The sequence below is a fragment of the Anser anser genome (assembly GCF_964211835.1).
Source record: "Anser anser genome assembly, chromosome: 8".
Taxonomy (NCBI): Eukaryota; Metazoa; Chordata; class Aves; order Anseriformes; family Anatidae; genus Anser; species Anser anser.
This window is the reverse complement of record NC_139728.1, coordinates 19787901-19799862: the sequence shown is the minus strand read 5'-3', so window position 1 is coordinate 19799862 and position 11962 is coordinate 19787901. Positions and strand designations below refer to the sequence as shown.

Sequence of the window (11962 nt, the reverse complement as noted above, 5' to 3'; positions counted from 1 at the left end):
CATCAAAGCTAACTCACTCAGTTATGCTGTATTATGTCCGTTTAGTTTCTTCTTTCTCAAAAGATGCCTCACTCCAGACTACGCGTAATAATTTTGAACCTTGGGTGGTATCTTGTCTGTCTCACAGCATTGTGGTATATATTCTTGGCTGAAAGCTTCAGTGTTCTTCAGCTCTTACAGAGACTAGATAACCAGAACTTCTTTCTTTCAGGAAAGTGAGGCACTATCGGTGATAGCGATGTCCATCAGATAATCCAATAACCTCCAATTCTGCTTGCCTTGAGTCCTTAAGAAACATTGTGTCTGATTCTTGTTAATCATCTGAATATATTTCTGCATTTCATTACAGATTTTGAAAAAAAAAAATGTGTTTTTTTTTTTAAGTCTTCACTTGCAATGCTTTGTCTTGGCAGTGATTCAGTATGTTATAGTAAGTACTTCTAAAATTAGTAAAAATTTATACAGGAAGAAAAACTTGAACCAGTAGAATTTCACTGTGGATTCAAAGGACTTGCAGTAAAGAAACTGGGCTCATTTACCAAGTTCTGTGCTTTATTACTGACTTGCAAACTGGAAGGTAGGATTTATTATGTCTGGAGACACTTACACTCTGTCAAAGAACCAAAATAACAAGGTTCACATGCTCATCTCTGAAAGAACCAGCTGAATGCAGATTAAATTAGGCTTTCTGCCTAATATTTGTGAAGTCTGTGTTATAAAGCCATGCACACATGCTTTAAATTTCTGTAAGAAAAACACTTCTTTGTATTATTTATTGACTGGATGTTAATCTCATAGGAGTGGTCTATTCAATAAAGCCATGAAGATAAACCAATTTAACCTATCAAAATCTAATGAGCAATAAGACTGAACCAATTATTCTGTCATTAATTAGTAAGGATTAGACTAAGATGTGATAAAATCCTTTTCACCTGCTTATCACAAGGCCTTTCTAAGCCAGCATCCGTGGTCTATGCAGACAGACTGATGTGCTGAAGGTCAGTAATAGTAAATAAGAAATAAGACCCTGTAATACCACGGCCTGATTCTGTGCCCTGGGCAGAAATAGTCCAATTATGTAGAGAGCCGACCTTTTCTGGAAACATTGCTGAAACTGAAGTAATGTATTACTGCTGAAAGCCATTCTGACTTTTAAAAAAAAAATCCATTTTAATTTTTTTTCCCCAGATCAATAATCTTTTGTTTCTGATTACTATGAAATTACTCTTTAGCCTTTGTCTGAATATTCAGCAGCAGCAAATTATCTTTCATTTATTTCAAAATAGTTTCAAAATGTTATGAGTTGACATAGGAAACCCAGATGTCTTTAATTCTGAAAATTGAGAAATAGATTTTGAACAGGAAAGCTATCTCATTTGATGTGCATCCTCAGGAAGGAGGATGACAGAACATTCCCCAGTTCTTTGCTACACTGTCATTTACATAAAGATGGAGTGAAAAGAGTTTCCAGGCATCTGTGCATTATCTTGGGAAGATCTTGGAGGAAACAAAGAATCCAATACCCCCCACAGCCCTTGCATTTTCAGCAGCTATTAAATCTCTTGTCAAACCTCTCAGAGTTAATCTCATAATTTTAATTTTTCTTAATATTTCTTAAATGCAGATAAGTTGAACTATACACAAAACATCAAAAATTAACGCAATAGAGTCAGGAATTTCCACAAAGTTCTTTCTCTCTCTCTCTTCTCACCCTCCCTCTTTCCCCAACCCAACTATGCTTGCTTTGATATACTTTGATGCATGTCACTCTTAGTGAGCAACATGGCAGGATTTTCACACAAGCATGGAGGAGAGGTCTAAACCTTCATTTCTGGTGGTAGCTGGTGTAACAGTAAACACAGGACCTGAAGAAGAAAACATTCATAGAGAATAGGCTGTGTAGTGTAGCATCGCTCAATTTTTCCTCTGAAGTCAGTGTGAGCTGCTGTGGGACACAGGCAGAGCTGTCTCCTGCTCTGATGTGATTGTTCTCCAAAAAAAAAAAAAAAATCAATTTTCAAAGGTATTACTTTTCTTTTCTCTTTTTCTCCCCACAGTTTAATTCAAATAAGGTGCATAACTTTTCCCACATAAACTTGAGGGGGACTCTGCTGTTTATAAATACATTTGAATGCATGGGTCTTTTTTAGGAATGACAGTGTTAAAATAATCTGAATTGTGAATCACATGGCATGGATGGGCACAGATTACTTCTCTCTTGCTATCTTGGTGACTTTTACATCTTGTATTCGGTAGCTGGCCCCAACAGCTAATGATATTTTTCAGTGAACTAACTCTTCTCTCTATTCCATTCAGAGCAGCAGTCTATAAATACAGATTCATCCATAAGTGAGGCCAAAGATTGTGATTACAAATTATGTTTATCTCTTTTTGCATGAAATTACTTAGGAATTCAATAGATTATTATTTCCTTTTTTTCCCGGAAGTGAAAAGTATCATTGGCAATTCCTGAAAAAAAAGTTTCATTTATACTGACAGGTTAAGTTAACCTTAACGCTGTACTTTGGAGCTCAATATTTTAGGCTAGGAAATGTTTTAATATTTGCTGTTTTGAGGCTTTCAGATGTTGTTCTTTGAAGAAATGTGTTTTATGGTATTGCTGTTTATTGTCATTGAAATTGCCAAGTCTGACGCATTTGAACCAGAAGTTTCCATGCTCTTTCCTTACACTTTCATAGTAACTCTGAATTGTTCTGCTCAGCCCTTGAGTTTTTGCACATCCAGATGTCCAGCTAAGAGTAAGACGTGCTTTGTGTGTCCTGGTGCTTTTAATATCACCTGAGTTCAAAGGGATAAGAATGTTGATTTTTTTATTTTTTGTTTAAAACTTAAAGCCATTCCCATAATTTGAACAGTCCTTTCTCTCATATCTGTGGAAAGGACAGAATTGAAGTAGAACATTCAAGCTGTTTTTAAAATCTTAGAGAAGTTGGGGGATTTATGTTTCTGAAGCCTGTGCTATCGTGTGCCTTGATGTTCACTTCACAGTTTTGAAGTGAATTACTATTCAACAAAATATTTTTTCAGCTGTTATTTCTGTCTCTGTACTATACAATATTGTTTCTAGTAATATTATTCAACAATCCTGTAGTTATCGTGAAAGTTTTTCATTTTACCTACTGACTTACTGATTTATTTATTTTCCCTGGGGGTTCACAGTATAATTTAAGTACGAAAGAACCTTGGAGATCATTTGGCTTAAACCCTCAGTTTAAGCAGGTCTAACATTGGCGTTAGATTAGGTTGCACAGGGACTTGCACAGTCAAATTCTGATTTTCTTCCAGGATGAAAATTTTAATGTCACTTGTAAAAATCAGTTTGATTTCTGTGATGCAGGGCTTGGGCCTAATATATGTTAGCTTAATCAAATGAATATTCAACATTCAGATGGTTACCAAAGTTGGCATTTCTGTGATGAGACTGTGTTGGGGTAGTCTCAGAAAAGTGCTGGATTTTCATAGCTGAATAGATTCAAATGGCGTGATGAGAAAATAGTAATTGGGACACAAATCAAGGACATTTTCATGTGAAGGAATGATAAGCATTGAATCAGTTCACTGGTAATAAATAGTTCAGTACTGCTACTGTGTGTTCTTCTAATACCACATAATTGTGACAACTCAGTTTTTAAGTACTTATCAATAAAAGCTCATATAGGGGATGGCAAAATATGAATCTCTCTGTAGTCTAACAGCTGTTTTCACGATGCTTACACTAGAGCTAAGATTTAACTTCATGAAAATGTTTAGCAATGAAGATCTGAAACTAAGATTTAGCCCTAGATATTTTTTATTCATTCTTTTTGTTGAAAATTCTTGTAGCTTCAGACAGTAAATGCTGGGCAGAGAGCTTGTTCAACAGGCTTTTAAGCTATGCTCATGATGGGCTGGAAAGAGACTTCTACAGATCTTTTAGTTGAGTACTGATATTTTATTCAAAGGCTTACAATAAGGAAAGAGAGTTTGTCATGTCTTTTCAGATATACATGCTGTTTCATGTTTGAACTTCAGTTCAAACAGTGACTTCAGTTTCAGTAGGATCTTGTATCTTTAATTCATTGAAGAGCATCCAGATCTCTCTCTCTTGTTGACTGACATAAATGAACCTCTTAAATACGGTCAAACAGACTGAATAGTGGGACACTGCCCTGTAAGTGTAGAGTATATAAGAGTAAAATCCACTAGAACGTGATTTTTTTTTCCCTATAACGTATAAAGTTTTTGCATGTCTGTAAACATTTCAGTGAAGTTATTTTACTTCCTGAAAAAGGAATAAAGCCCAGCTGAATAGTCTATCCAGAGCTAAAAATATTTTAAAACACATTGTAGGTATATAAATACCAGTATATATGGGAGTTGCATATAGTGTATTTGCATTAAATATGTCTATTTCTGTTAAGTTACTGTACATTTACTTCAATACATACAGTTCTCCTAATGTTAACTAAGAAAGATGTAGTCATATGCCTCTTGTAGAATAACTAGCAAATGACTACACCTTAGAAATGCTGATCATGTTGATCTACCACTTCTATATTGCCATAGAGGAAAAGATGACAGAACAACTTGAGATACAGAAATTAATTTTTAAATAATGTTAACAATATATAATTTTTACTGATATCTCTGTTCTTCAAAACCCAAGGGATACATTTGACAAAAAAAAAAAAAAAACCAAATGAACCCTAACAAGATGTGTTTCAAAAATAAAACACATTTTATTTTTTATTTTCTCATATCTGTTTTGGGGTTTTTTTTTTTTTGATGTTCTTTTTGGCAGTGGGTAAGGCTCTGTGGAATCTTCTTTATCCCCTCTTCCATCCTGGGAGGAATTTACATATTCAGGGTGCAGCAAGGAATGGGACTGAACATCTAATATCAGGAAATTCATTCATTTTTATTGTGACCTGTATTGTGGGAAATATGTAGTCACATTGCTTTTCTAATTTCCTTTTCATGTTGGCTCACTCCCAGACAAGATTTAGGAAGAACAGAATCATCTGGAACTGTACTTTTTTTTTTGTTGTTCTTGTTTTTGCCAAATTTTCAATTAAAAGCATTCAGCATGCCAAAATATCTGCCCCCTTTTTCTTATTATTAGTTTTTTGGAATATTTTTTGCGCTTATATAGCTTCATTTAATGTGTACACACATCAGTTTTGAGCATATTTTCCATGGAAAGTCTTAGGAATAGTCCACAATTTTCAGAGAACAGAGTGAGATGCCAAAGTTCCTCTAATGGGGACAACTATACAGCATAGGAAAGAATGACATTCCAGTACTAAAGTGAGCAGAGCAGTACTTTAATTGTGGGTCTCTTCTACTCTATCTGAACATATTGCCACCTGGATTGTATAAGCCTCTCTTATTTTTTTCTTAAAAAAGATTTGACATCAATGAAAGTCAAAAACTTAAAATCCATGACATTCCTGTCTCTGGCCTGTTGAACATTTGTTTTTCTTTGTCCTCATAATTTGTTTGGTGCTTCCTAGGAAAATGGGAAAGCTTTTTGCAGTAGGTTAACTTCACAGGATTAAGAGCACTGCTCTAAACCTAAAGCACATAATAACAGCCTCAGTAACAACCTGGAACTGGTGACTTTTTCAGTTAAATGAACAAAGGAAAATGGGATTTTTCACACACAAAAGAAAGCTGCATAAGTTAGACACTGTCTACTGAAAGGCTTGGTTTGATCACTGAAAAGCTATTCAGGTATTCTGTGATCATTTACTTGTTAATTTTTAGAGGTAAAATTAAGTTGTATGAACCATTGTGCTTCCTGTGAGAATCGGAGCATTTCCAAAGAAAAAGACCTTAATGTGAATCTGACCTGTAGCCCTCCTTAAAATGTTTAGAAGAGAAAAAAGAAAAAAAGAAGCAGTAACTGGCCTGTCACCTTGAAATGTTTGGGGCTGAGATGTTCTTATCAAGTGCTTCCTCTCTGCACCTTGAGGAGCAGGGGTGAATGGACTCTTTTTTTTGTATTATCTCCAAGCTAGAAACTAGTAGAATTGAATACATGCTAATGTATACTGAGCAGGGAGGAGGGCTGATTTCCAGCATGTGTGATAGGTGACACATTGGTTGACATCAGGGAGTTTACCACAAAAAGGTATAACTTGGAAAAAGAAAAGAATGCTTTAGGTGGAGGAAAACCAGCCTGCTGGGACTGACATTGTAACACACACGTATTGGTTAGGAACGCATGCACAAAGGGAAACTAGTGCCTAAAACACCCCATAAAAGTGGGGACTTGCTGCTCTACTTGAATGCTTTTTGAAAAGACAGCTTATGTGAGGGCTTAGGGCAACAGCAAGCGGCCCCACCACGAGTTTCAGCTTACGGTTTTATGTAGAAATAATGCAAGAAATGGTAAAACTACAGCCATCCATCCAGAATTAGACAAAGCTGTTTGCTGAGTTTCATTTTAAGTTTTTATGGACTGCTGTGAATTAAGCTGTTGAATTACCAGTGCTCCCAGAAAACAGGTGTCTTCTGCAAAACAGGTTGTTACCTCTGCATAATTTCAGTGCCAGATGGTAAAACAATGTTGGCGCTGGAAGCAAGGTGCCAGCTGGATTGCTCTGGTACCCAACACTGCTCTGGGTAAAAGTGTATGTCACACATTTTTGATTAAAGACTTAAGGCCTTCGTGTTTAAATAGGTCTAGATTTTCTTGTTCTAGATAACAGACAGTTGAATGAATCCTTGCACCCTGAGCTCCACAGGGTTTTGCCTGAAGTGCATGGCAAAGGAAATTGTCCAAAAAGCCTGTTGAATCAAATATTCACCAAGAAAAAAGATATGTTTTCTTCAATCACTGTCTGAGGAGAGGCTAAACAGGTTAGTGTGAGAACCCTGAAAGTTAGTCTGGAAAGGGAGTAAGGACATTTATTGAAATTTAGGAAACGTATCTTTGAAATATTGAAACCAAAGTGTTCCCTGCTCCCCATGGTTGATCTACATTAAGGGCTAATTTCAATCTTGAATGTGCTTCAGGGGTCTATTGAAATTGTGTGCCAGGAACTAAAGGGAAGCATGTTCAATGTATAAATGAAAAAGAATGCTGTTTTTCCTGTAACTGCTAGCAAATTCATTTTTTTTTCTGACCCTGGAAGCCAAATAATGTTCTTTATTTCTGTTTCATTACCAGTAATAAGTGGTCAAATTATGCTCCCAGAAAAGTGCATAATCCATTCTGATGGTCTGGTAGCTCCAAAGCAAGAGCAAAACTTGTGTGTGCCACTAGCCAGGAACTCTGACAGCACTGTAAAATAACAGATTTACCGAAGCAACAAAAGTCTAATACTCAGTGAAACAGAAAATGGTTTTAGGGCTACAGTGAAGTTATATGGCTGCAGTTTTAAGGCATAGAGTAGAGAAATAACTGATTAGTGTAGATGCTGCTGGAATATTGAAAAAGTTACTTTTTTCATAGAGAGATGCAGATACCTCCAAGGTTTTAATGTTAACTCTTCACATGCCATAACCTCACAGTTGATGCAGGCTTTTTCATTGGTGATATGAGATAGCCAAGGACTCCTGACCAGCAACTCCGAATACATTCACCAGACTCCTCCTTCTCTGATTCTCCCCTGTGGTTCTCTGTTGCTATAGCTTCCTTCATGTCAGTAGAAGACCTGTGATAAAAACATCAGAATTCAACCAATGGGTGAAAATCATGCCTTATACAGAGCTAGTAATAGGTTCCCTGAGCAAGTTGCTCTTTCAGGTCATCCCACTTTTACAAAGAAAACTGAATTCCATCTTATAAAACTGAAATTTGAAAGGTTTTTTTTCCCCTAAGGGAAAAAAAAAAACAAAAACATTTTAAAGAACATGTATTTGTTTCTTGATACTGCTATTTTTATGGATACTTGTCTCAAGACAGCCTGAATTATTTAATTGCATCTTTTCTTTTTAAAACTATTTAAAAATTATTTGGCAACTCTTTATTTTTTTATTTTTATTCCTCCCAATGTAACACTATTTTTTCTATTTCATTTTTTACTTTATTGTCTGGTTTGGGCAGTGTAATTCACGAAGATAATCAAATAGACTCACACTGGTATTAATCTTGGTTAATAGTTTTACATAAAATTTTCTTCCCACCTTTATTGCTTAATTTTGCATCCAGAGACTAAGCCCATTTATTTTGCCTCTTAACAGATGGCTGGGAAATAATGAAGAGCAGATAAAGCCAAAGCTTTATGTTTGACACACCTGCCCATGCAACCAAGCAGCAGAGGCAGTGCGGTGGCATAAATTCCTCTAGAAATACTTCACAGTGACTTATTGTGCAAAACATTTGGCATCCTCAGCCCCCAGTGTGCAGACCCCTGTTAAACCCTAGGCATCTAGAAAAGAAGGAATGACCTTCAGCTTGTTTTCTGGCAATGGGAAACAGAGGAATCCTAAAGTATACCCCCCCAGTGTGAAATTAGAAACAATCAACTGTTCTAAATGTTTTTGACTGAAATCTGCAATGATTCTGTGTGTGTGTGTGTGTGTGTGTGCACACGCACGTGTGCATGATTTTTGTTGAGGGGAAAAATCAGCTGAAGCAATGCCAGGTAGAATGTGCCTCCAGAAGGCATACCAAGGATTCTTGTGCAAACAGCAACAATCAGGAACTGCAAAGCATCCTACAGGGCTGGGAAGACATTTCTCCAAACACACACAGCTGACTCTCTCACACTGGCCATAAGTGTGCAAGGGTGACACTGTGGGATGTGTGGCTGTGTGGAGGGGTAATGATAATGTGCACCTGGGACAGTGCTGGGCCCAGAGCGTGAGGTCCCATGTCCTGAGGCAGCATAGGCACAAACTCAGCCTGGGGCAATGTCACTCACCCAGGGGCTGTGAGTTAATCTGACAGACTCAGGCTTCTCATTTTGTCTTCTGCTAACAAAAGGTACCTATGCTAAAATAAACGTTACTTCAAACAAACAAACAAAAACCCACGAAGCCAGAACATTACAAGATATGAATAATAAAACAGCAAAAACTTTTTATGCTTTAGCACAGAAAAACATACTATGAGGGCCATCTTGTGGTCAGAGAAAGTTTATTCTCTGTGTGCAGAAAAAAATATTCCCAGAAATTTATTCTGTACCTGAAGATACTGTCAGCTAGATTGCTGTTGTTGGAAGCTTATCCTGGTCTGTTGTTCAGAATGGAGCTGCTCTGCTGCTGGTCATTAACTGGGTCATTAATCCTTGTGTGACAGACAGCAGGATTAGCTGTGATGCCATGAGAGTGCTATGAGGATCATGATGAGTTCTGCGGGTTGGGAGGGCTTTTGCAGACTAATAACTGCAGTCAGAGTTTTCCCTGGATGAATATTTAATGCCTATTTGTTTTGGAAAGTTCTTTCATACTCTATATTGTAGAAAAGCTCTTTGAAATCCATTGATTAAATACCATCACGGTACCAGAGTTAAGAACACTATTAGCTATTGTTAAATAGTACTTCAAACCAAGAATCAACATCCTTTCCATGGTTATCATCCAACGGACCTACTCTCTGCAAGGTAGTTTTCTATGTTGTGTAGCTCTTTATCTTTCTGCTGCTGTTCTGGAAAAAAGACCAAAGCCATTGAATTAAAAGCAAAGCCTGCCTATGCAAATCAAATGTATTTTCCATCACAGACATGGAAAGTTGAATATGATCTTTTCTGTATTGTGATCCACATTCAGAATTACTCCATTTCCCTTTTTGGGGGAGTGGTGGTGGTGGTGGTGATGCTTCCTCATAACTCCAGATATTTCCTGAAGAACCCAGGAACTTTCATTTAGTGCTTCCTTAATGCAAACCATCAGCCAACAGCACTGTCCAGACACAGCTTTGCTTAGTTTATAGGACCATGGGCGAATAACTGGGCTTTTTTGGTTCTAGAAGAGGTATATTTCCAAAAAAACAGCCCCACCATCTGGTACAATTGGCTGTAGGACAGTGGTAGATCATTTCCAACAAACAAACATTTTTCTCATTTGTCAGCCAGCCTCTGTCCGCACATAACTGACTTTTCTAATAATATTGAGTGTTTCTTATTGTGTCATTTTAATGCTGCTTATGGATAACTTAATTCTTTTAATGGTTCTTCAATGGTTCACTTGCTTTCTAAAATTGTTCTTTAAAAGTAAAGTACTTGTGCAGAGGGAGAGAGACAGGGTTTGTTCCTCCTGCAAGGAGCTGTTGATAGATGCTGGCTGAAGAGCACTGCTGTTAATGTCTCAGCACTGTGGGCCTAGCCTCTTTGTAGGGTGTTCAGGAATATCTGATAGTGCAGAAAAGTAAAGTAGGGGGGAGATGCCTTCAGATTCTAAATGAAAATCAGTGATTACAAAACCTATATTTTAACAGTGTTGTCTGTCCCTGGGACTTTTTTGAAAGTTAAGCCAGCAAAGTCCCAAGAAGACTTTATGGACCAAGTCTATCCACGGGTTGATCACCTGTGGTATAGGCATGTGTCTTTTGCTAGTAGCATGTGCTTTGATTCCCAACTCCCAGTTTCATTGCTCTCTGTTCATCTTCTCAGCAGTGCTGCCAGCTGCAGTGTCCAGAGAGATGGCCTCCTTTTGCTAATTGTTAACCAGCTCATGAGACGTCTCACTTGGAACAAGGTCTCATCAACAGCAGCTGTGCAGTAAAGACTCAGTAGTTGTTAGGAACATGGTGTGATAAAGCAGCATCCCTCCTGGATGACTGCTCAGAGGAGGAACCACCTTTCCTACTGTCACTTTTCCAGGAGGGGAAATGAGATAAGCAACCCATGCCCCCTGGATGGGATGTCCCTTCACCCTTTCCAGCTCTTTCTGTGCAGGACTGTGGCATATGGTGCTTTCATAGTGCCCTCTGCTGCAGACTCATGATTTAAATCACAGCAGAGCTCTGTCTGATGTAAATAAGCTGGGAAAGTAGGTATTGCTCATTAGGTCAGCCCCAAATATTGCAGTATGAGTGAAGAAATCCTTGGCACAATTAAGGGATCGTGGGTTGAGTGATTTGTGTCATTGAAGTGTATTTGAGAATTATTTTGAAAAGGAAAGATGTTTTACCTCCATCTGCCAGAGTATACAAGTATTAGAATCCTTATTAGAGATATTCATAAGTTTTTCTTGTGATGCTGAAATTCTCTGAGGCTCTCTGTGATGTGGAATATAGAGTCTGGCAGAAAGCATACTATATATGTATATAATTAGTGAACACAGCACACAGAAATCCTGAAGAATTTCAGGTTAGAATTTGCTCAAATTAATAAGACTTTTTTTTCTTTTTTCAAATGAAAGCACATGTGAATATATATAAATATATGCATACACATATACAGAGCACTATTACTTCCTCACTTTCCACCTGAAACACAGAAGATCCTTGAACTGCTGAACACTGGAGTCCAACTCCCCCAGTACTGTCAGTGTGGGTGTGTGTGAGAACTTGTGTGGGCATTTTGATAAAGTTCTTCATCTCCTGGAGGTTTAAAGTAACTGGAGTCCAAGGGCAATTTGCAGGACTTGGCTTCATGCTGAATATTTCTATAATCTCACTGAACTTTTCTCCAGCAGAGGGAGGAAACCTGATTTCAGTTATCTCAGGGAACTCATGCAGGGGAACGGAGGAATCAGTGGCCTGGCGTAGGGGAGTGATCACCTCTGAAACCCTTTGGGTACGAGGGACTGGCATGATTGGGCTGCACAGCTGAGTTTTCTGTCTTGGCTAGGATAGAGGCAAGACAAAAGGTTGATTGCATCAACAGGATTATTTACTCCTTTCCGCTTTTTTAATTTCACTAAAAGAGTGGCAAGATTTAAGTATTTCTCCCACTTGCTCATTTCCATTTCTGACAGCATTTGCAGTAAGTGGTGAGTGCACAAAATTAGAGCTCTTCAGTGGGTGAGAAAGCTGCTTGCTGCAATTGAAATTAGACATTTAGATGCT

The 11962-nt window shown here is 37.7% G+C and overlaps 1 long non-coding RNA gene across 1 annotated transcript in view; it reads left to right on the top strand.

Moving 5' to 3' along the window:
• Nucleotides 1-942: 942 nt before the first annotated feature.
• LOC310903340 overlaps nucleotides 943-11962 on the top strand; it is a 36366-nt gene continuing 25346 nt past the window's right edge. Inside the window, exon 1 of the long non-coding RNA XR_014587468.1 lies at nucleotides 943-998. This is a non-coding gene — a long non-coding RNA (uncharacterized lncRNA). The remainder of the gene's footprint in view (nucleotides 999-11962) is intronic.